Genomic DNA, 20,851 nt, shown 5'->3' on the forward strand with positions numbered 1-20,851 from the left:
CTAGCTGCATGTCATGTATGCCAGACAGAGACGGAGACAGAGACAGAGACGTGTATGTCTGCCATCCATCAGGTGGAAGCAGACGCAGTGTGATTGGGGGGTGGAGCTATTCAGATTTGAGAGCAGAAAGGAAGACAGAGGCAGTGCTAGGCAATAGGAGATGCAGTGTGAAAGCACGTCCGGTCCGCCATCTGAGAGGGTGGAGCGCATAATAGGGTATGTATGTCTGGCTTCGCCTTAACAAGAAGGACGTGGTGTCCGAGAAGGGGAGTTTTCGGGAAACCGTTGTGGCCATCGCTTCTCGGCCTTTTGGCTAAGATCAAGTGTAGTATCTGTTCTTATCAGTTTAATATCTGATACGTCCCCTATCTGGGGACCATATATTAAATGGATTTTTAGAACAGGGAGATGGAAAAAGAGCTTGCTCTGTCCTCTCCAGGCATTGACCTGGTATTGCAGTGCCTCCAGGTTCAGTGCACCCCCTAATGAGTTTGCAAAAAACAGAGCAAAAGAATGAAGAAGGAAACAAGCCGGCTGCACCTGAAACTACTGTTTTGCAAGAAACATCCCTCGAGTGTGTTGTGCGCAGGTGGACCGACCCCGAAAAATTAGCCCGAGTGTGGCTACGAAAAGTTTGTTTGTCCAAGACTTGCTGGCCTCTGTTGCCATGGCAACCAACTGGCAGAGTTGTTTACAACTTGGCTGCCGGGCCAGTGCTGGTGATGTCATCGCGGGACGTGATGTCATCAAGGCTTTGCTGCTATACACAGCTGCCAGCACAACAAGCAGCTCAGTTGCAGCCGGTCAAGCGACCGAGCAGGTAGGTGGAAAGGTAGGTGCAGTTTATTAAACCGTTTCCTTTGGATTTGATTTCCTGGTGGCCGGCCGATGTATCCTGCTGATGCTGCCTGCCTACGGCTCCAGCTGGGAGAATTCACCCTCCATGTTCTTTGATAGATAGATTAGATACATTAGATAGAATAGATAGGATAGATAGGATAGATTAGATAGATAGATAGATAGATAGATAGATAGATAGATAGATAGGTAGGTAGGTAGGTAGGTAGGTACTAATAATAAGCTAGCCAGCTAGGCAGCCAGCCACAGAGACAGCCAGCCAGCTACAGAGACAGCCAGCCAAAGAGCTAGCTGCATGTCATGTATGCCAGACAGAGACGGAGACAGAGACAGAGACGTGTATGTCTGCCATCCATCAGGTGGAAGCAGACGCAGTGTGATTGGGGGGTGGAGCTATTCAGATTTGAGAGCAGAAAGGAAGACAGAGGCAGTGCTAGGCAATAGGAGATGCAGTGTGAAAGCACGTCCGGTCCGCCATCTGAGAGGGTGGAGCGCATAATAGGGTATGTATGTCTGGCTTCGCCTTAACAAGAAGGACGTGGTGTCCGAGAAGGGGAGTTTTCGGGAAACCGTTGTGGCCATCGCTTCTCGGCCTTTTGGCTAAGATCAAGTGTAGTATCTGTTCTTATCAGTTTAATATCTGATACGTCCCCTATCTGGGGACCATATATTAAATGGATTTTTAGAACAGGGAGATGGAAAAAGAGCTTGCTCTGTCCTCTCCAGGCATTGACCTGGTATTGCAGTGCCTCCAGGTTCAGTGCACCCCCTAATGAGTTTGCAAAAAACAGAGCAAAAGAATGAAGAAGGAAACAAGCCGGCTGCACCTGAAACTACTGTTTTGCAAGAAACATCCCTCGAGTGTGTTGTGCGCAGGTGGACCGACCCCGAAAAATTAGCCCGAGTGTGGCTACGAAAAGTTTGTTTGTCCAAGACTTGCTGGCCTCTGTTGCCATGGCAACCAACTGGCAGAGTTGTTTACAACTTGGCTGCCGGGCCAGTGCTGGTGATGTCATCGCGGGACGTGATGTCATCAAGGCTTTGCTGCTATACACAGCTGCCAGCACAACAAGCAGCTCAGTTGCAGCCGGTCAAGCGACCGAGCAGGTAGGTGGAAAGGTAGGTGCAGTTTATTAAACCGTTTCCTTTGGATTTGATTTCCTGGTGGCCGGCCGATGTATCCTGCTGATGCTGCCTGCCTACGGCTCCAGCTGGGAGAATTCACCCTCCATGTTCTTTGATAGATAGATTAGATACATTAGATAGAATAGATAGGATAGATAGGATAGATTAGATAGATAGATAGATAGATAGATAGATAGATAGATAGATAGATAGATAGGTAGGTAGGTAGGTAGGTACTAATAATAAGCTAGCCAGCTAGGCAGCCAGCCACAGAGACAGCCAGCCAGCTACAGAGACAGCCAGCCAAAGAGCTAGCTGCATGTCATGTATGCCAGACAGAGACGGAGACAGAGACAGAGACGTGTATGTCTGCCATCCATCAGGTGGAAGCAGACGCAGTGTGATTGGGGGGTGGAGCTATTCAGATTTGAGAGCAGAAAGGAAGACAGAGGCAGTGCTAGGCAATAGGAGATGCAGTGTGAAAGCACGTCCGGTCCGCCATCTGAGAGGGTGGAGCGCATAATAGGGTATGTATGTCTGGCTTCGCCTTAACAAGAAGGACGTGGTGTCCGAGAAGGGGAGTTTTCGGGAAACCGTTGTGGCCATCGCTTCTCGGCCTTTTGGCTAAGATCAGCGATCCCACCTACTTGCTTGCCAAGGGAGGTGTTTTTGTTCCTGTTCGGTGTGCTGGCGGAGGCGATATTTTGAAGATGGATGCAACCAATATGGATGGAACCACGGCAGAAGAAGTCCCGGCTTATGCAAAGATTAGAAACGGATGTCGTTTTACGTTAAAAGATCCGGGAAAGAAAGAATTGGGCTTGGTCTTCTTGGTGGAAGAGGTTCTGTTTAAGCTCCTTGGGTTACAGCGGAGTCAAGTTTTGGCCTTGTTGGAGTTCCCAAAGCGTGGTGTATACGACCTGGTGTTGGCTTCAGAAGAGGATTACAGCTTTCTGATGGGTAAGATCGAATGTTGCAAGGGAAATGTTATATTGAATGGTATTGATATAATGTCTCATTTCCTGAGGAGAGAAAGACTGATCACGGTGCGGATGTACAGCCCCTATGTGAACGAAGAGGAAATTGCGGTTTTTCTGGCAAAGTACTGCGAGGAAATTGCTCCAAAAGGAAAAGTCTTAAATCAGTTCGGACTTTGGACAATGAAGTGGAGGTTTGCTGTGAAGTTCAAAGTGTTGGAGAATGGGAAACTGTGTATGCCTCCAGGACGTTTCAGGATTGGAGCTGTTAATGGAGACTGTTTTTTTGCAGGCATGGACGACTTTTGTCGTAAATGTAAAAAGTATGGACATTTGAAGGAACATTGTACTGTGATATTTTGCACAAAATGTCAAACAGAGGGGCATGTGGCTGAGTCATGCAATCAGAAGAAGGTGTGCCATTTGTGTGGGAGTGCAGAGCACCTGTACGCTGTTTGTCCACTTAGAAGGAAGCGGGGGAGGGAGAAGGAGGAAGGGCAGGAAGCAGCTGGAGGGAGTGAGAGTCCTCAGCAGGAGGAGAGTATGGACCCTTCAGTTAGAAGGACTCCTAGGGAGGTGGAGAGAGTTCCCAGAGAGGAGGAGAAAAGGAAAAAGACAGTAAGGTCCCTTTCAGAGGAAGGGAGAAGGGATCGTAGTATTGTGTCTCAGGATGTATGGGATGATATAGAGTCATTAGAAAAGAGGAGTTTCTATGGTCGGGTGGGAGAAAAAGTTAGAGTTAGTTTGGGGAAAGAGAGTGAAGGGTTTTTTGAGACTTATCAAATGCCTTGTGAGATAATGAAGCGATTAGAAGAGTGTAAGTCTATCTCGCCGACTATGCTTCGTATATTGACTTATTTTGCGTTTAAGGGAGGTTTGCGAGCTTGATGAAATTATGTTGGTTTCTTTTCTTTTTGTTATTTAAAGGGAAGATAGATATGGGTTTTGTTTTTTGTGGGTTTTGGTTTTTTTTTCCCCGTTTTTGTTATGTACATTGTAATGTAAATTTAATTTTGTTATGGATATGTGAGTTTGATCTGTGTTATGTTTTTGATTTGTGAAAATTCTTTTATTTTGTAAATAATTTTGTTTTGAATAAAATTGTTGATATCCCCTTTGTGGGATAGCCAACTTAAAAAAAAAAAAAATCTGTTCTTATCAGTTTAATATCTGATACGTCCCCTATCTGGGGACCATATATTAAATGGATTTTTAGAACAGGGAGATGGAAAAAGAGCTTGCTCTGTCCTCTCCAGGCATTGACCTGGTATTGCAGTGCCTCCAGGTTCAGTGCACCCCCTAATGAGTTTGCAAAAAACAGAGCAAAAGAATGAAGAAGGAAACAAGCCGGCTGCACCTGAAACTACTGTTTTGCAAGAAACATCCCTCGAGTGTGTTGTGCGCAGGTGGACCGACCCCGAAAAATTAGCCCGAGTGTGGCTACGAAAAGTTTGTTTGTCCAAGACTTGCTGGCCTCTGTTGCCATGGCAACCAACTGGCAGAGTTGTTTACAACTTGGCTGCCGGGCCAGTGCTGGTGATGTCATCGCGGGACGTGATGTCATCAAGGCTTTGCTGCTATACACAGCTGCCAGCACAACAAGCAGCTCAGTTGCAGCCGGTCAAGCGACCGAGCAGGTAGGTGGAAAGGTAGGTGCAGTTTATTAAACCGTTTCCTTTGGATTTGATTTCCTGGTGGCCGGCCGATGTATCCTGCTGATGCTGCCTGCCTACGGCTCCAGCTGGGAGAATTCACCCTCCATGTTCTTTGATAGATAGATTAGATACATTAGATAGAATAGATAGGATAGATAGGATAGATTAGATAGATAGATAGATAGATAGATAGATAGATAGATAGATAGATAGATAGATAGATAGATAGATAGGTAGGTAGGTAGGTACTAATAATAAGCTAGCCAGCTAGGCAGCCAGCCACAGAGACAGCCAGCCAGCTACAGAGACAGCCAGCCAAAGAGCTAGCTGCATGTCATGTATGCCAGACAGAGACGGAGACAGAGACAGAGACGTGTATGTCTGCCATCCATCAGGTGGAAGCAGACGCAGTGTGATTGGGGGGTGGAGCTATTCAGATTTGAGAGCAGAAAGGAAGACAGAGGCAGTGCTAGGCAATAGGAGATGCAGTGTGAAAGCACGTCCGGTCCGCCATCTGAGAGGGTGGAGCGCATAATAGGGTATGTATGTCTGGCTTCGCCTTAACAAGAAGGACGTGGTGTCCGAGAAGGGGAGTTTTCGGGAAACCGTTGTGGCCATCGCTTCTCGGCCTTTTGGCTAAGATCAAGTGTAGTATCTGTTCTTATCAGTTTAATATCTGATACGTCCCCTATCTGGGGACCATATATTAAATGGATTTTTAGAACAGGGAGATGGAAAAAGAGCTTGCTCTGTCCTCTCCAGGCATTGACCTGGTATTGCAGTGCCTCCAGGTTCAGTGCACCCCCTAATGAGTTTGCAAAAAACAGAGCAAAAGAATGAAGAAGGAAACAAGCCGGCTGCACCTGAAACTACTGTTTTGCAAGAAACATCCCTCGAGTGTGTTGTGCGCAGGTGGACCGACCCCGAAAAATTAGCCCGAGTGTGGCTACGAAAAGTTTGTTTGTCCAAGACTTGCTGGCCTCTGTTGCCATGGCAACCAACTGGCAGAGTTGTTTACAACTTGGCTGCCGGGCCAGTGCTGGTGATGTCATCGCGGGACGTGATGTCATCAAGGCTTTGCTGCTATACACAGCTGCCAGCACAACAAGCAGCTCAGTTGCAGCCGGTCAAGCGACCGAGCAGGTAGGTGGAAAGGTAGGTGCAGTTTATTAAACCGTTTCCTTTGGATTTGATTTCCTGGTGGCCGGCCGATGTATCCTGCTGATGCTGCCTGCCTACGGCTCCAGCTGGGAGAATTCACCCTCCATGTTCTTTGATAGATAGATTAGATACATTAGATAGAATAGATAGGATAGATAGGATAGATTAGATAGATAGATAGATAGATAGATAGATAGATAGATAGATAGATAGGTAGGTAGGTAGGTAGGTAGGTACTAATAATAAGCTAGCCAGCTAGGCAGCCAGCCACAGAGACAGCCAGCCAGCTACAGAGACAGCCAGCCAAAGAGCTAGCTGCATGTCATGTATGCCAGACAGAGACGGAGACAGAGACAGAGACGTGTATGTCTGCCATCCATCAGGTGGAAGCAGACGCAGTGTGATTGGGGGGTGGAGCTATTCAGATTTGAGAGCAGAAAGGAAGACAGAGGCAGTGCTAGGCAATAGGAGATGCAGTGTGAAAGCACGTCCGGTCCGCCATCTGAGAGGGTGGAGCGCATAATAGGGTATGTATGTCTGGCTTCGCCTTAACAAGAAGGACGTGGTGTCCGAGAAGGGGAGTTTTCGGGAAACCGTTGTGGCCATCGCTTCTCGGCCTTTTGGCTAAGATCAAGTGTAGTATCTGTTCTTATCAGTTTAATATCTGATACGTCCCCTATCTGGGGACCATATATTAAATGGATTTTTAGAACAGGGAGATGGAAAAAGAGCTTGCTCTGTCCTCTCCAGGCATTGACCTGGTATTGCAGTGCCTCCAGGTTCAGTGCACCCCCTAATGAGTTTGCAAAAAACAGAGCAAAAGAATGAAGAAGGAAACAAGCCGGCTGCACCTGAAACTACTGTTTTGCAAGAAACATCCCTCGAGTGTGTTGTGCGCAGGTGGACCGACCCCGAAAAATTAGCCCGAGTGTGGCTACGAAAAGTTTGTTTGTCCAAGACTTGCTGGCCTCTGTTGCCATGGCAACCAACTGGCAGAGTTGTTTACAACTTGGCTGCCGGGCCAGTGCTGGTGATGTCATCGCGGGACGTGATGTCATCAAGGCTTTGCTGCTATACACAGCTGCCAGCACAACAAGCAGCTCAGTTGCAGCCGGTCAAGCGACCGAGCAGGTAGGTGGAAAGGTAGGTGCAGTTTATTAAACCGTTTCCTTTGGATTTGATTTCCTGGTGGCCGGCCGATGTATCCTGCTGATGATGCCTGCCTACTGCTCCAGCTGGGAGAATTCACCCTCCATGTTCTTTGATAGATAGATTAGATACATTAGATAGAATAGATAGGATAGATAGGATAGATTAGATAGATAGATAGATAGATAGATAGATAGATAGATAGATAGATAGATAGGTAGGTAGGTAGGTACTAATAATAAGCTAGCCAGCTAGGCAGCCAGCCACAGAGACAGCCAGCCAGCTACAGAGACAGCCAGCCAAAGAGCTAGCTGCATGTCATGTATGCCAGACAGAGACGGAGACAGAGACAGAGACGTGTATGTCTGCCATCCATCAGGTGGAAGCAGACGCAGTGTGATTGGGGGGTGGAGCTATTCAGATTTGAGAGCAGAAAGGAAGACAGAGGCAGTGCTAGGCAATAGGAGATGCAGTGTGAAAGCACGTCCGGTCCGCCATCTGAGAGGGTGGAGCGCATAATAGGGTATGTATGTCTGGCTTCGCCTTAACAAGAAGGACGTGGTGTCCGAGAAGGGGAGTTTTCGGGAAACCGTTGTGGCCATCGCTTCTCGGCCTTTTGGCTAAGATCAAGTGTAGTATCTGTTCTTATCAGTTTAATATCTGATACGTCCCCTATCTGGGGACCATATATTAAATGGATTTTTAGAACAGGGAGATGGAAAAAGAGCTTGCTCTGTCCTCTCCAGGCATTGACCTGGTATTGCAGTGCCTCCAGGTTCAGTGCACCCCCTAATGAGTTTGCAAAAAACAGAGCAAAAGAATGAAGAAGGAAACAAGCCGGCTGCACCTGAAACTACTGTTTTGCAAGAAACATCCCTCGAGTGTGTTGTGCGCAGGTGGACCGACCCCGAAAAATTAGCCCGAGTGTGGCTACGAAAAGTTTGTTTGTCCAAGACTTGCTGGCCTCTGTTGCCATGGCAACCAACTGGCAGAGTTGTTTACAACTTGGCTGCCGGGCCAGTGCTGGTGATGTCATCGCGGGACGTGATGTCATCAAGGCTTTGCTGCTATACACAGCTGCCAGCACAACAAGCAGCTCAGTTGCAGCCGGTCAAGCGACCGAGCAGGTAGGTGGAAAGGTAGGTGCAGTTTATTAAACCGTTTCCTTTGGATTTGATTTCCTGGTGGCCGGCCGATGTATCCTGCTGATGCTGCCTGCCTACGGCTCCAGCTGGGAGAATTCACCCTCCATGTTCTTTGATAGATAGATTAGATACATTAGATAGAATAGATAGGATAGATAGGATAGATTAGATAGATAGATAGATAGATAGATAGATAGATAGATAGATAGGTAGGTAGGTAGGTAGGTAGGTACTAATAATAAGCTAGCCAGCTAGGCAGCCAGCCACAGAGACAGCCAGCCAGCTACAGAGACAGCCAGCCAAAGAGCTAGCTGCATGTCATGTATGCCAGACAGAGACGGAGACAGAGACAGAGACGTGTATGTCTGCCATCCATCAGGTGGAAGCAGACGCAGTGTGATTGGGGGGTGGAGCTATTCAGATTTGAGAGCAGAAAGGAAGACAGAGGCAGTGCTAGGCAATAGGAGATGCAGTGTGAAAGCACGTCCGGTCCGCCATCTGAGAGGGTGGAGCGCATAATAGGGTATGTATGTCTGGCTTCGCCTTAACAAGAAGGACGTGGTGTCCGAGAAGGGGAGTTTTCGGGAAACCGTTGTGGCCATCGCTTCTCGGCCTTTTGGCTAAGATCAAGTGTAGTATCTGTTCTTATCAGTTTAATATCTGATACGTCCCCTATCTGGGGACCATATATTAAATGGATTTTTAGAACAGGGAGATGGAAAAAGAGCTTGCTCTGTCCTCTCCAGGCATTGACCTGGTATTGCAGTGCCTCCAGGTTCAGTGCACCCCCTAATGAGTTTGCAAAAAACAGAGCAAAAGAATGAAGAAGGAAACAAGCCGGCTGCACCTGAAACTACTGTTTTGCAAGAAACATCCCTCGAGTGTGTTGTGCGCAGGTGGACCGACCCCGAAAAATTAGCCCGAGTGTGGCTACGAAAAGTTTGTTTGTCCAAGACTTGCTGGCCTCTGTTGCCATGGCAACCAACTGGCAGAGTTGTTTACAACTTGGCTGCCGGGCCAGTGCTGGTGATGTCATCGCGGGACGTGATGTCATCAAGGCTTTGCTGCTATACACAGCTGCCAGCACAACAAGCAGCTCAGTTGCAGCCGGTCAAGCGACCGAGCAGGTAGGTGGAAAGGTAGGTGCAGTTTATTAAACCGTTTCCTTTGGATTTGATTTCCTGGTGGCCGGCCGATGTATCCTGCTGATGCTGCCTGCCTACGGCTCCAGCTGGGAGAATTCACCCTCCATGTTCTTTGATAGATAGATTAGATACATTAGATAGAATAGATAGGATAGATAGGATAGATTAGATAGATAGATAGATAGATAGATAGATAGATAGATAGATAGGTAGGTAGGTAGGTAGGTACTAATAATAAGCTAGCCAGCTAGGCAGCCAGCCACAGAGACAGCCAGCCAGCTACAGAGACAGCCAGCCAAAGAGCTAGCTGCATGTCATGTATGCCAGACAGAGACGGAGACAGAGACAGAGACGTGTATGTCTGCCATCCATCAGGTGGAAGCAGACGCAGTGTGATTGGGGGGTGGAGCTATTCAGATTTGAGAGCAGAAAGGAAGACAGAGGCAGTGCTAGGCAATAGGAGATGCAGTGTGAAAGCACGTCCGGTCCGCCATCTGAGAGGGTGGAGCGCATAATAGGGTATGTATGTCTGGCTTCGCCTTAACAAGAAGGACGTGGTGTCCGAGAAGGGGAGTTTTCGGGAAACCGTTGTGGCCATCGCTTCTCGGCCTTTTGGCTAAGATCAAGTGTAGTATCTTGTCTTACTGAACTGCCTTGACTTGACGGCTCAGGTCCTGGGGTACCCCCTGCACTCGGCCTTTGGGCATCGGCGATTTAATTCGTCTTAAGCTCACTGCAGCTATTGGGTGTAGGGCTATTCCCCAGGAACGAGAGTGAACCTTCCTCTCGGCCTGCTGCTCGATTGTCCTGTGCCCGACGGTTTGACCGGAGAACCACTTCGATCCCGCCTGCCGACGAACGATCGACGAAGACGCCCCGGAACCCCGAGAAGGACGACGCTGAACCCCGAAGAAGCCGGCGACGAGGATTTGCATCTCTCCGCCCCCTTCGACGAGAATCTGCATAGCTCCGCCCACCAGGAAAGAGCTCGACCGGGAGAAGCGATGGCCTCTTCAGCACCAGCAGCGGAGATGAAGAAGACCCAGCAGAAGGAAGCGAGGAAGAGCCAGGAGGCCCGGGTCGTGGATGCCTCTTCCTCTGCCGCCCCAGCTCAGCCGACGACCAGCAAGGCTGCGGATCCAGGCGTCCCTACACTGCGGCCCTGGATGCGCACTACGGTGGCCATGCGACTGAAGAAGGTGGATGGTAGAGAGCCGGACATGTCTGAGGATGTGTTCGCTAAGAAGATGGTCCTGGACCAGGGTTTCTCCAAGGCTGAAACCCTCAGCATTTTCTTCTTTACTGGGATCTTCTATGTGACATTTGCCTCCTTCAACACCTGCAGGAGGTACTGGGAGGCGGTAAAGGCAGCGAGGCCCGAATCCCCTTTCTCTCGCTTTGTAAGCAACTGCTTAATCCAAAGGGAGGAGAGGCGGGTGACGGTTTCAATCCTTAACCCGTACATCCCAGGCAAGGACATCGCCACATTCCTCGCAAGGTACTGCACAGTGGTCAAGGAACCCTCCAAGATCCTGAGCAGCCTTGGATTCTGGACTGGCAAGTGGTCGGTGGTCGTGAGGCTCAACAGGGATGAGTCATCGGACGACGGTTTCCAGCACCTGCCTCAGGCTTTCTCTTTGGGTGACGCTCCAGGCTTCATCTATTACCCGGATATGCCGCAGATCTGCAGGAGATGCAGCAAGAAGGGTCATCAGGCGAAGGACTGCAGCGAAGATTCCTGTAGAGTCTGCCGAGTGCCGGGGCATGGGACCAAGGACTGTCCGAAGGCAAAAACCTGCAACCTCTGCGGCCATGCGGACCACAGCTACAGGGCCTGCCCCCAGAGGGAGAAGAGAACGTGGGCATCCGTGGTTGCCAAAGCTCCGACCAGCCAGCAGCCGGCCGTAGCCCAAGCAGCGCAGAAGCCCAAGGAGAAGGAGAAGAAGAAGAAGGAGGGTAAGAGGACGACGGCCCCTAACCCTCCCCCCACCCCCGCCCTCCCTACCCCTTCCCCCTCCCCTCCTTCCCCCCCTCCCCCCTCTCCCTCCCCGCCCACCCCCACTGAGGAATCCCTCCCCTATCCCATTGCCTCAGTGGGTCCCCTGTCCCCCGCCCCTACCCCCACCCTCCCACCCCACTCCCCCAACCCAGCAGCACTAACCTTTCCTCCCGCTGCTGTGGTTCTCTCCTTGGAGGATTTTCCCCCTCTTGTCCCCACAGTGGTTCCCGACAGGAAGAGGAAAGTGAGGGACAGCCCATCGGCTGAGACCTCCAAGAAAAAGATCATCGAGGTCTGCGAAGATGACCTCCCGGAGGAAAGCGACATGGATCAGGTGGTGGAGAATCTGGTCGACGAACCGGAGGCTTTCGACTTCGAGGACGTCCCAGAGAATGCACACCTGAAAGAGGCGCTGGAGGAGTGCATACGGGAATGGGTCGGGCCGGCGGGCCCCGAAGAAGAGGATCCGCCCGACCGGAGTGGTATCGTATGAGTCTGTGACTAACCCTTTTCTTTTCTCCCCATGGCTAATCTTTCCATCTTTAGCTTAAATGTGCGGAGTATGAGAGATAGGTCTAGATTCCAGACAGTTCTTTCGTTTTTAAATGCTCAGTTGTGCGATGTGTATATGTTGCAGGAATGTGCTCTGTCCTCTTCTAGGTCCTACAACCATCTGGCCAGGCAGTGGTCCCACGGTCCCTCCTACTGGTCCGGCGGGGGCGACTGTAAGTCCGCAGGGGTCGCCATCCTGATCAGGGGAGGCAACTTTACACTTGATTCTGTTCAGGAGCTTGTCTGTGGCAGATTGCTAATTGCAGACGGCTCTTGGGCGGGGGAGCCCGTAAGGCTCATCAATGTGTATGCCTCTCCTGAGAAGGGTGCGCGTCTGGAACTATTCCAGGCCCTGCGGGCCCAGCTCGCAACCTCCAGGGCTGTAGTGTTGGGTGGGGACTTCAACTGCCCCATTGAAGCGGACGGACGCAGTTCTGGGACATCTGTCAAGTTGGATGTCACATCCAAACTGCTCATCGAGATGGTGACTGAAGCATCCTTGCAGGACGTTGTTGGGTCCATCGGGAACGGCTCTGTTAATTATACATGGAGCCGCCCCGATGGCTCGCTCCGTTCTCGGATTGACTTTGTGTTTGCCTCTCGAGCAGTCAGGCAGACTAGGCACTCTATGGTTCCCTGCTTCTTCTCTGACCACAGGGCCATTCTGTTTCAAGGGGTTCTGGGCCATGGTTTCCCATCTGGCCCAGGCTCTTGGAAGCTGAATTGTGCTCTACTGGCTCAGGAGGAGGTTCTGGAGGAGCTTAGAGAGGCCTACATCGTATGGCGCAACGATAAATGTATGTTTGAGCGTGTTAGTGATTGGTGGGAATTTGTTAAGGTTCAATTTCGCAGTTTCTTTCAGGCCAAGAGTCGTCAACAGGCGTGCGGAAGAAAGAGGGACTTCAGGAGGCTGCAGCGCGAGCTGCGGTCACTGCAAGACCTTCTCCGGTGCGGCTGGGACGTGAAGGAGGAGCTGGAGGAGACCAAAAAGAGCTTGCAAAGGCACTTTGAGGAGGAATCCAAGCGAATCGTCTTCCGTTCCAAGGTGGAGAACCTGGAGAAGGGTGAGAAATGTAACTCGTTCTTTTTCAGGAAACTCCACGCCGGCCACACGCCCCTGACTGAGCTGCGGGATGAGACCGGAAGTTTGCGGAAGGGCAAAGAGGACGTGATGGGGGTTGTCACTAGCTTCTACCGCAGCCTCTACGCCCCGAAGACCACCGACTCCGAAGTGGCCGACGAGTTCCTGTCAGGTATCACTAACGTTGTTGATCCCGCAGGTGCGTCGGCCATGGACGCCCCCTTGACGGTGGGGGAGCTGCTCTCTGCCGCTAAATCCTTTAGGCCTGGCAGGACCCCGGGCAGTGATGGTCTCCCAGCGGAGCTCTATGTAGCGCTGGGGGATCTCATTTGCCCGGACCTGTTGGAGCTGTACGAGGAGATGGTGGTGGAGGGCAGAATGCCTCCGTCGTTGAGGGAGGGTATGATCACGATCCTGTATAAGCGGAAGGGGGAGAGATGTGACTTGAAAAATTGGCGTCCCATCTCTCTCTTGAACGTGGACTACAAGATCCTCGCCAAGGTGCTGGCCAACCGGCTGAAGAAGGTCATCGGTCGGGTCGTCCATCTGGACCAGACCTGTGGCATTCCCGGCCGCAGGATCGCAGACAGCCTCGCCCTAGTGAGGGACACGGTCCATTACATCCAAAGCCGCCGTGCACACGCGGCCCTGGTCAGCCTTGATCAGGAGAAGGCTTTCGACCGGGTCTCTCACGAGTTCATGGGCAGGGCACTGCGTAGGTTAGGACTTGGTGATATGTTTTGTCGTTTTGTTAACGTGATGTATTTTGATATTTTCAGCAGGGTACTGGTGAACGGCTGGAAGACTGACCCCTTTCCGGTTCTTTCTGGGGTCAGACAAGGCTGCCCTCTCTCACCTCTCCTTTTTGTTTGTGTTATAGAATCCTTCGCGGAGGCTATACGGCAGAACGGAGAGATCAGAGGGATCACCGTACCCGGACCCGATCGACACGAGGTCAAGTGCTCGCTGTACATGGACGACGTGACCGTCTTCTGCGCTGACCAGCGTTCGGTGACCGCACTCGTCCAGACCTGCGAGAAGTTCGGAAAGGCTTCAGGGGCAAAGGTCAACTGCGGGAAGGCGGAGGCTATGCTCTTCGGGGAGTGGCACCTGGCTTCCTCCGCCCCCTTCCCGTTTACCATCAAACCGGACTTCATCAAGATCCTTGGAGTCTGGTTCGGAAAGGAAGGCGCGGCCCTCAAGTCCTGGGAAGAGCGATTGGCTAAGGTCAATACGAAGATCGGGCTGTGGAGCCTCAGACACCTCACCATTGAGGGCAAAGCATTGGTCCTGAGGAACGAAGTTCTGCCTGTGCTCCAGTACACCGCACAGGCCTGGCCCCCCCATGTCACCGTCTGCAGGGCCATCACCAGGACCGTGTTTTGTTTCATCTGGGGCTCCAAAATGGACAGAGTGAAGCGCTCCGTGATGTACAAGGAACCCCGCAAGGGCGGAAAAGGTGTTCCGGATATCCCTACCTTGCTGCAGGCAGCCTTTGTATGTGACTGTGTGCGGAGGACTCTGCAACAGAAAAATGGCTCTGCGGGCAGGTCCATGTCTCGCCTGTTCCTCCTCCCCCTCTGGAGGGGTCTGAGCTGGGACAAGTGGGACAGCTCCATCCCTTACAACTGGCACACTCCCTGGTTCTACGGGGGCGTCGTCAAGTTTGTGAGGGAACACCAACTGGAGGGACTCAAGCCCGACTTGTGGAAGCCAAAAACTGTCCACAAGCTCATCAGAGCACAGGACTCTATGGAGCTCGTTCCAGGGCTCACTGCGGCCACCGCAGAGACTATATGGACAAATGTGGCTTCGGCGAAGCTGACCAACGGGCACAAGGACTTGTCTTGGATGGCCATTCAGGGGGGACTGCCTTTGAGGTCATTCATGCATGCCCGCAACTTGTGCAAAACGCGGTACTGCCCCCGGTGCCCCTTCGTGGAGGAAACATCTTTGCACCTCTTTTGGCAGTGTCCGTTTGCTCAGGGCCTGTTGGACGCCCTGGAACTCGAACTCAGTGACTGTGTGCCCAGGAACAGGCTAACGCACTGCGCGGTGCTGTACGGCCTGTTCCCTGGGAATTTCGGCGATGAGGCAACCCGGGAGGCCTGGCGCCTTATGAACTGTTTTAAGGACGCTATATGGCTTGCCAGGAACCGCCTCATTCTGAAGAAGGAGAGGATGTCCTTTCTGGACTGCCGCAGGCTGGTCCACAGCCTGCTCAGAGACTATTCCATCATGGACAGATCGGACCAGGAAGAAGAGGATTGATACCCCTCTCCTTCCCCCTCTCCCCTTGTGTTGTGTTGTCTTTCAATAAAGCTTCGGGCCTGTGATTTCCCCTCCCTACCCCCCTCTTTCCCACCCCCCTTACCCCATCACTTGTCTGTATTGCTTTATCGTTTGTTGTTTTAGGATTGTTAAGGTATGCCGGAATGCTAGTGTAGCGGGTGGTATGATGTATAGCGTAGGGAGCCTGTGCTGTATGTTGTACCATGGTGCTGAGTATGTAGTGTCTTATTTATTGAACTGTGCTGCGTCACAGTTTATGTATGCCTGACGACGACTGATTGTAATAAAGATATTTTCAATCAAAAAAATCTGTTCTTATCAGTTTAATATCTGATACGTCCCCTATCTGGGGACCATATATTAAATGGATTTTTAGAACAGGGAGATGGAAAAAGAGCTTGCTCTGTCCTCTCCAGGCATTGACCTGGTATTGCAGTGCCTCCAGGTTCAGTGCACCCCCTAATGAGTTTGCAAAAAACAGAGCAAAAGAATGAAGAAGGAAACAAGCCGGCTGCACCTGAAACTACTGTTTTGCAAGAAACATCCCTCGAGTGTGTTGTGCGCAGGTGGACCGACCCCGAAAAATTAGCCCGAGTGTGGCTACGAAAAGTTTGTTTGTCCAAGACTTGCTGGCCTCTGTTGCCATGGCAACCAACTGGCAGAGTTGTTTACAACTTGGCTGCCGGGCCAGTGCTGGTGATGTCATCGCGGGACGTGATGTCATCAAGGCTTTGCTGCTATACACAGCTGCCAGCACAACAAGCAGCTCAGTTGCAGCCGGTCAAGCGACCGAGCAGGTAGGTGGAAAGGTAGGTGCAGTTTATTAAACCGTTTCCTTTGGATTTGATTTCCTGGTGGCCGGCCGATGTATCCTGCTGATGCTGCCTGCCTACGGCTCCAGCTGGGAGAATTCACCCTCCATGTTCTTTGATAGATAGATTAGATACATTAGATAGAATAGATAGGATAGATAGGATAGATTAGATAGATAGATAGATAGATAGATAGATAGATAGATAGATAGATAGATAGGTAGGTAGGTAGGTAGGTAGGTACTAATAATAAGCTAGCCAGCTAGGCAGCCAGCCACAGAGACAGCCAGCCAGCTACAGAGACAGCCAGCCAAAGAGCTAGCTGCATGTCATGTATGCCAGACAGAGACGGAGACAGAGACAGAGACGTGTATGTCTGCCATCCATCAGGTGGAAGCAGACGCAGTGTGATTGGGGGGTGGAGCTATTCAGATTTGAGAGCAGAAAGGAAGACAGAGGCAGTGCTAGGCAATAGGAGATGCAGTGTGAAAGCACGTCCGGTCCGCCATCTGAGAGGGTGGAGCGCATAATAGGGTATGTATGTCTGGCTTCGCCTTAACAAGAAGGACGTGGTGTCCGAGAAGGGGAGTTTTCGGGAAACCGTTGTGGCCATCGCTTCTCGGCCTTTTGGCTAAGATCAAGAGAAGAGGATCATCCTGCTGGTGGAATGGAGTCACAAGGCATCCGTAACACTGTGCGATTTCTGGTGAAGCCAGACTGCAACCGCAGATATGAGCTGGGAACTTTCGTTCAAGTCGTCCTTTTTAGGATGTTGAAGCTGAACGCCTCGGAGATCTTCTGCCTTCAAGACAACGCTTCCCAAGGGCTGTTTGACGTCTCTTTTGAGACGAATTCTCAGTGCCTCTCAATCTTTGAGAAGTGCAAGGAGCTGATAAAGAAGCAGGAGCTGAAGGACTTCATCTTGCTGCCGCTGTTCCAGATGGATGAGAAGCCGGTGACCGTCCACCTCTACAACCCCTTCACTGAGCTGGCTCATGTGGTGGCCTTTCTTCAGAGATATTGCAGCAGCGTCAGAGGAGGCACTAAGCTGAGGAACTGCTTCGGGATCCCGAATGGCAAGCTTCGTTTCTGGGTGCGGTTTCGTCCAGACCCTGATGGCATTGGGGGGATCATGAATCCACCTGCTACCTTCTCCCTGGGAGGCAATCGAGGATACCTGGTGTACCCAGGTCAGCCGAAGTACTGCCGCCAGTGCCTGAGTTTTGGGCACACAAAGGACTCCTGCCCCACTGGTCGCTGTTGCCGGAATTGTGGAGGACAAGACCATGATGCTGGAAGCTGCTTGAAGCCTCGCACCTGTGATCTCTGTGGTTCAAGGGAGCACCTGGCACGGGCCTGCCCCAAAGGTATGAGAACCAGTCGAAGCTACGCTGATGCTGCCAGCTCAGGCCGTGGACCTATTTTTTTGGAGGTTGAGCCACCTGTAGAGCAGCCTGAGGAGCCTGTAAAAGAGCTTACTATGGCCCAGGCTTTTGCTCGTATGCCACCTCTGCTTTTGCCTCCGCCATTGCAGATAGCGCCAGTGACCCCTTTGGCATCTGACCGTGCTGCTGATGCGAGTCCAAGGCCACTCATTGTTCCTGACGCTGGAGCGGTTGCTGAGGCCTCCCCTGCCCCACAGCAGATTGAGTCCGGCCCACCTTCGCTGCCTGCCTCCACGGATGACGACATTGAAGAATTCCAGTCCCCGATGCAATCTGATGGTGAGGAGACCAGTGCTGTCATTTCCTGGGCTGACACTGACACATCCGACAGTGTCCTACCTTCGTCCTCTGGCACCGTGATTCCGCCCACGCCTGCAGCTGACCAGGACCAGCAGGGCTTCACGCTTGTACGGGCTCGTCGCAAGCAATGTAGGGAGGGTACGGGCCCTCCTAAGAAGAAGCTGATGGATGCTGCTCCCAGTGCTAATCGTTTCAGCATCCTCTCCGGTTCGTCTGAGGACGACGTTATGTCTACGGCTGAAGCTGAGATACCCTGTCATCAGGCTCCGATTTCCCCCTCTGCAGAATACCTGGATTCGGCCGGAGTTCTTCAGCTGCAGGAGGTATGTTGCTTCCCAGAAGCACAGACTTAATTTTTGTCTTTTGACTGTTTTTAGTTTACCTGCTTTCCTTGCTTTACCATGTTCAAGATTCTTTCCCTAAATGTTAGAGGATTGGCCTCTAAAGTCAGGAGAGCAGCTATTTTTGATTTTTTGAGCACTCAGCCTGTAGATGTTATTTGCCTTCAGGAATGTTCATTACATACTCTGCCTTCTGATGCTGAATGGACACATGGGCCTGCATTCTGGGCTCCTTCAGATGCTTCAAGGAATGCTGGAATAGGTATTTTGCTTAAATCTCAGCTATTACATTGTTTGCGTCATACTGTTCTCATACCGGGACGCTTGCAACAGTTAGACTTGGAATTCTCTGGTGTCCCCTTGAGATTGTTAAATGTTTACGCTCCTGCTCAGAAGGCAGAACGAGTGGATTTTCTCACTAACCTGCGTTTTTTCCTACCAGGCACCTTACCTACTATTCTTACAGGTGACTTTAACTGCATCATTGACACTAGAGGGCGCTGTGGGACTACTAATGTGTCACATGTGGATAGTACTGGTAAACTGCTGGTTTCTATTGTACAAGACTTCTCCTTACAAGATGTTTGTACGGTTTATAATTCAAATGACATTGTTTTCACCTATTTTGCTGATAGAGGTACGGTCAAGTCACGAATTGACTTTATATTTGCTACGGCTCATTTCCAAGTTGTGGGTTACAATCACATTGATGTGGGTTTCTCTGACCATGTGGGGTTACTTGGTACTGTGTCATTACAAGGGGCGGTGTTACATGGTAAGGGATTCTGGAAACTCAACAATTCACTATTGTGTGGGCCTGATGTTTACAGTTTATTTGCCAAAAAATTTGATATGTGGTATGCTAAGGCACATACTTTTGACTCACTTTTGCTATGGTGGGACTGGGTGAAGGGTGAAATTGCTTCTTTCTTCAAATGTTATGGTAAAAGTGTGGCCAGACAGCGCCGACAACAATATGTCAAAATGGTCAATAGTTTAGTGCTGTTAGGTAAACTAAAGCAGGAAGGTATTGATGTGGAGGACGAACTGACTGCTGCTAAACAAAGGTTTAATGATTTTCTTGCTGACAGGGGTAAACAAATCATATTCCGTGCTAAAGTACGGCACGTGGAGGAAGGTGAGCAGTGTACCAGGTATTTCTTCAAAAAATCAGTCCGTACAGCATCTGTTATCAAATCTGTTCTGGATAAGAATGGGACTGAGGTACAGGGCTCCAATGTGGGACCCACTGTCACCAGTTTTTATGCGGATTTGTTTGTTAACCGTGATTGTGTTTCAGAACCTGAGATGGAGGAATATGTTTCTGTGTTGGATACTAGGGTCCCAGAGGCTCAGGTTCCTTCTTTGACAACACTGGTGACTGAGGGGGAGGTTCTGGATACATTGAAGGGCATGCAGAACAATAAAACCCCTGGTTTGGATGGGATATCTAAAGAATTTTATATTACTTTTTGGGATATTATTAAGGTGGTGTTTGTCCAACTCATCCAGCTTATCCTTTCTACAGGGGTGCTTGCTCCTTCCATGAAGGAGGGAGTTATTACTCTGCTTTACAAAAAAGGTGACCGTAGGGATGTCAAAAATTGGCGTCCAATTACCCTACTTAATGTGGATTACAAGGTAGTTGCTAAATTGCTTACAACACGTTTAAAAACTGTTTTGCCAGACCTCTTTGGGCCTGCTCAAACCTGCGCCATACCTGGCAGGCGTATACATGAGAATTTAATATTGGTTAGAGATGTTATTCACCACGCTGTGTCTACAAACTGTCAATTGGTCCTTACTTCTCTGGACTTACAAAAGGCTTATGATAGAGTGTCGCATAAATTTCTTTTCATGGTCCTTCAAATGTTCGGTATTCCAACAGCTATACTTCGTGTGATAGAGGGTATGTACACAAATATCACCAGCTGCGTTCTGGTGAATGGGACATTAGGTGACCTGTTCACAGTATCTTCAGGGGTTCGGCAAGGCTGCCCCTTATCCCCGGTATTGTTCATAAGTGTAATGGAACCTTTTATTCAGTCGGTTATTAAAGACAAGGTTATTAAAGGTTTTTTTGTGCCGGGAGCAAAGGGGGAGGCAGTCAAAGTACTGGCCTATATGGACGATGTAGTGCTTGTGAACACATCTCAAGCGGATGTAAATCGGGCCAAATTGCACTTACGGATCTTTTGCTCTATGTCGTCCTTATCAGTTAACTGGGAGAAATGTCGGTATACTTGCTTTGCTGAACGTACTCCTATTCTAGATTCTCAGGTGCCTCGTGACCCACAAGGGTTGGACATTTTGGGGGTGCATTTTGATAAAAATTTAACTGGTGAAAGGTCCTTCAACAGATTGGGAGAACGTGTGACTCAGAAGCTCAACTTTTATAGGTCACGACAGATGACTCTGTTTGGCAAAGTGCTGATTATTAAAGCTATTATTCTGCCAATGATCTTTTACCTCACTGGTGTTTTCCCTCCTACCACTAGGTGGCTCCAGCGTATTACAAGAGTATTGTGTATCTTCTTATGGGGCTCCAGAATGGAGAAAGTGTCCAGGGACAAGTGCATGAAATTGAGAGACAATGGAGGTTTGCACTTTCCAAATATCGCCTTCTTGTGTCAATTACATTATTGGTTGTTTATCCATAAGCTTGTCCTCAGTACTAGCTGGGTGGGACACATGGTCCGTTATCTGGGTGGCTGGATGTTCCAAAAATGGGGATGGTTATCTGTGGATAGGACTAAACCGTGGGCATTTGTGACTCCTTCCTTTTATTTCTGCCTGCAAACATTCCTGAATAAA

At 50.0% G+C, this 20,851-nt stretch overlaps 7 non-coding genes and 2 pseudogenes across 7 annotated transcripts; all 9 read left to right on the top strand.

The window, feature by feature from the left end:
* Positions 1-293: 293 nt before the first annotated feature.
* LOC138773553 (U2 spliceosomal RNA) lies at positions 294-484 on the top strand. Its single transcript, XR_011360185.1, has one exon. It is a non-coding gene; the product is annotated as a U2 spliceosomal RNA (small nuclear RNA).
* Positions 485-1,438: 954 nt separating this feature from the next.
* LOC138773564 (U2 spliceosomal RNA) lies at positions 1,439-1,629 on the top strand. Its single transcript, XR_011360190.1, has one exon. It is a non-coding gene; the product is annotated as a U2 spliceosomal RNA (small nuclear RNA).
* A 2,440-nt stretch (positions 1,630-4,069) lies between these two features.
* Positions 4,070-4,261, top strand: LOC138773515 (U2 spliceosomal RNA). The gene has a single exon (XR_011360162.1). It is a non-coding gene; the product is annotated as a U2 spliceosomal RNA (small nuclear RNA).
* A 970-nt stretch (positions 4,262-5,231) lies between these two features.
* On the top strand, positions 5,232-5,422 carry LOC138773576 (U2 spliceosomal RNA). Its single transcript, XR_011360192.1, has one exon. It is a non-coding gene; the product is annotated as a U2 spliceosomal RNA (small nuclear RNA).
* A 958-nt stretch (positions 5,423-6,380) lies between these two features.
* LOC138773588 (U2 spliceosomal RNA) lies at positions 6,381-6,571 on the top strand. Its single transcript, XR_011360193.1, has one exon. It is a non-coding gene; the product is annotated as a U2 spliceosomal RNA (small nuclear RNA).
* A 954-nt stretch (positions 6,572-7,525) lies between these two features.
* Positions 7,526-7,716, top strand: LOC138773599 (U2 spliceosomal RNA). The gene has a single exon (XR_011360195.1). It is a non-coding gene; the product is annotated as a U2 spliceosomal RNA (small nuclear RNA).
* Positions 7,717-8,670: 954 nt separating this feature from the next.
* Positions 8,671-8,861, top strand: LOC138773610 (U2 spliceosomal RNA). Its single transcript, XR_011360196.1, has one exon. It is a non-coding gene; the product is annotated as a U2 spliceosomal RNA (small nuclear RNA).
* A 950-nt stretch (positions 8,862-9,811) lies between these two features.
* LOC138773666 (U2 spliceosomal RNA) lies at positions 9,812-9,954 on the top strand (annotated as a pseudogene).
* A 5,474-nt stretch (positions 9,955-15,428) lies between these two features.
* On the top strand, positions 15,429-15,600 carry LOC138773457 (U2 spliceosomal RNA; annotated as a pseudogene).
* The last annotated feature ends 5,251 nt before the right edge of the window (positions 15,601-20,851 follow it).

This window comes from Dendropsophus ebraccatus, chromosome 14, assembly GCF_027789765.1.
Source record: "Dendropsophus ebraccatus isolate aDenEbr1 chromosome 14, aDenEbr1.pat, whole genome shotgun sequence".
Classification (NCBI taxonomy): domain Eukaryota; kingdom Metazoa; phylum Chordata; class Amphibia; order Anura; family Hylidae; genus Dendropsophus; species Dendropsophus ebraccatus.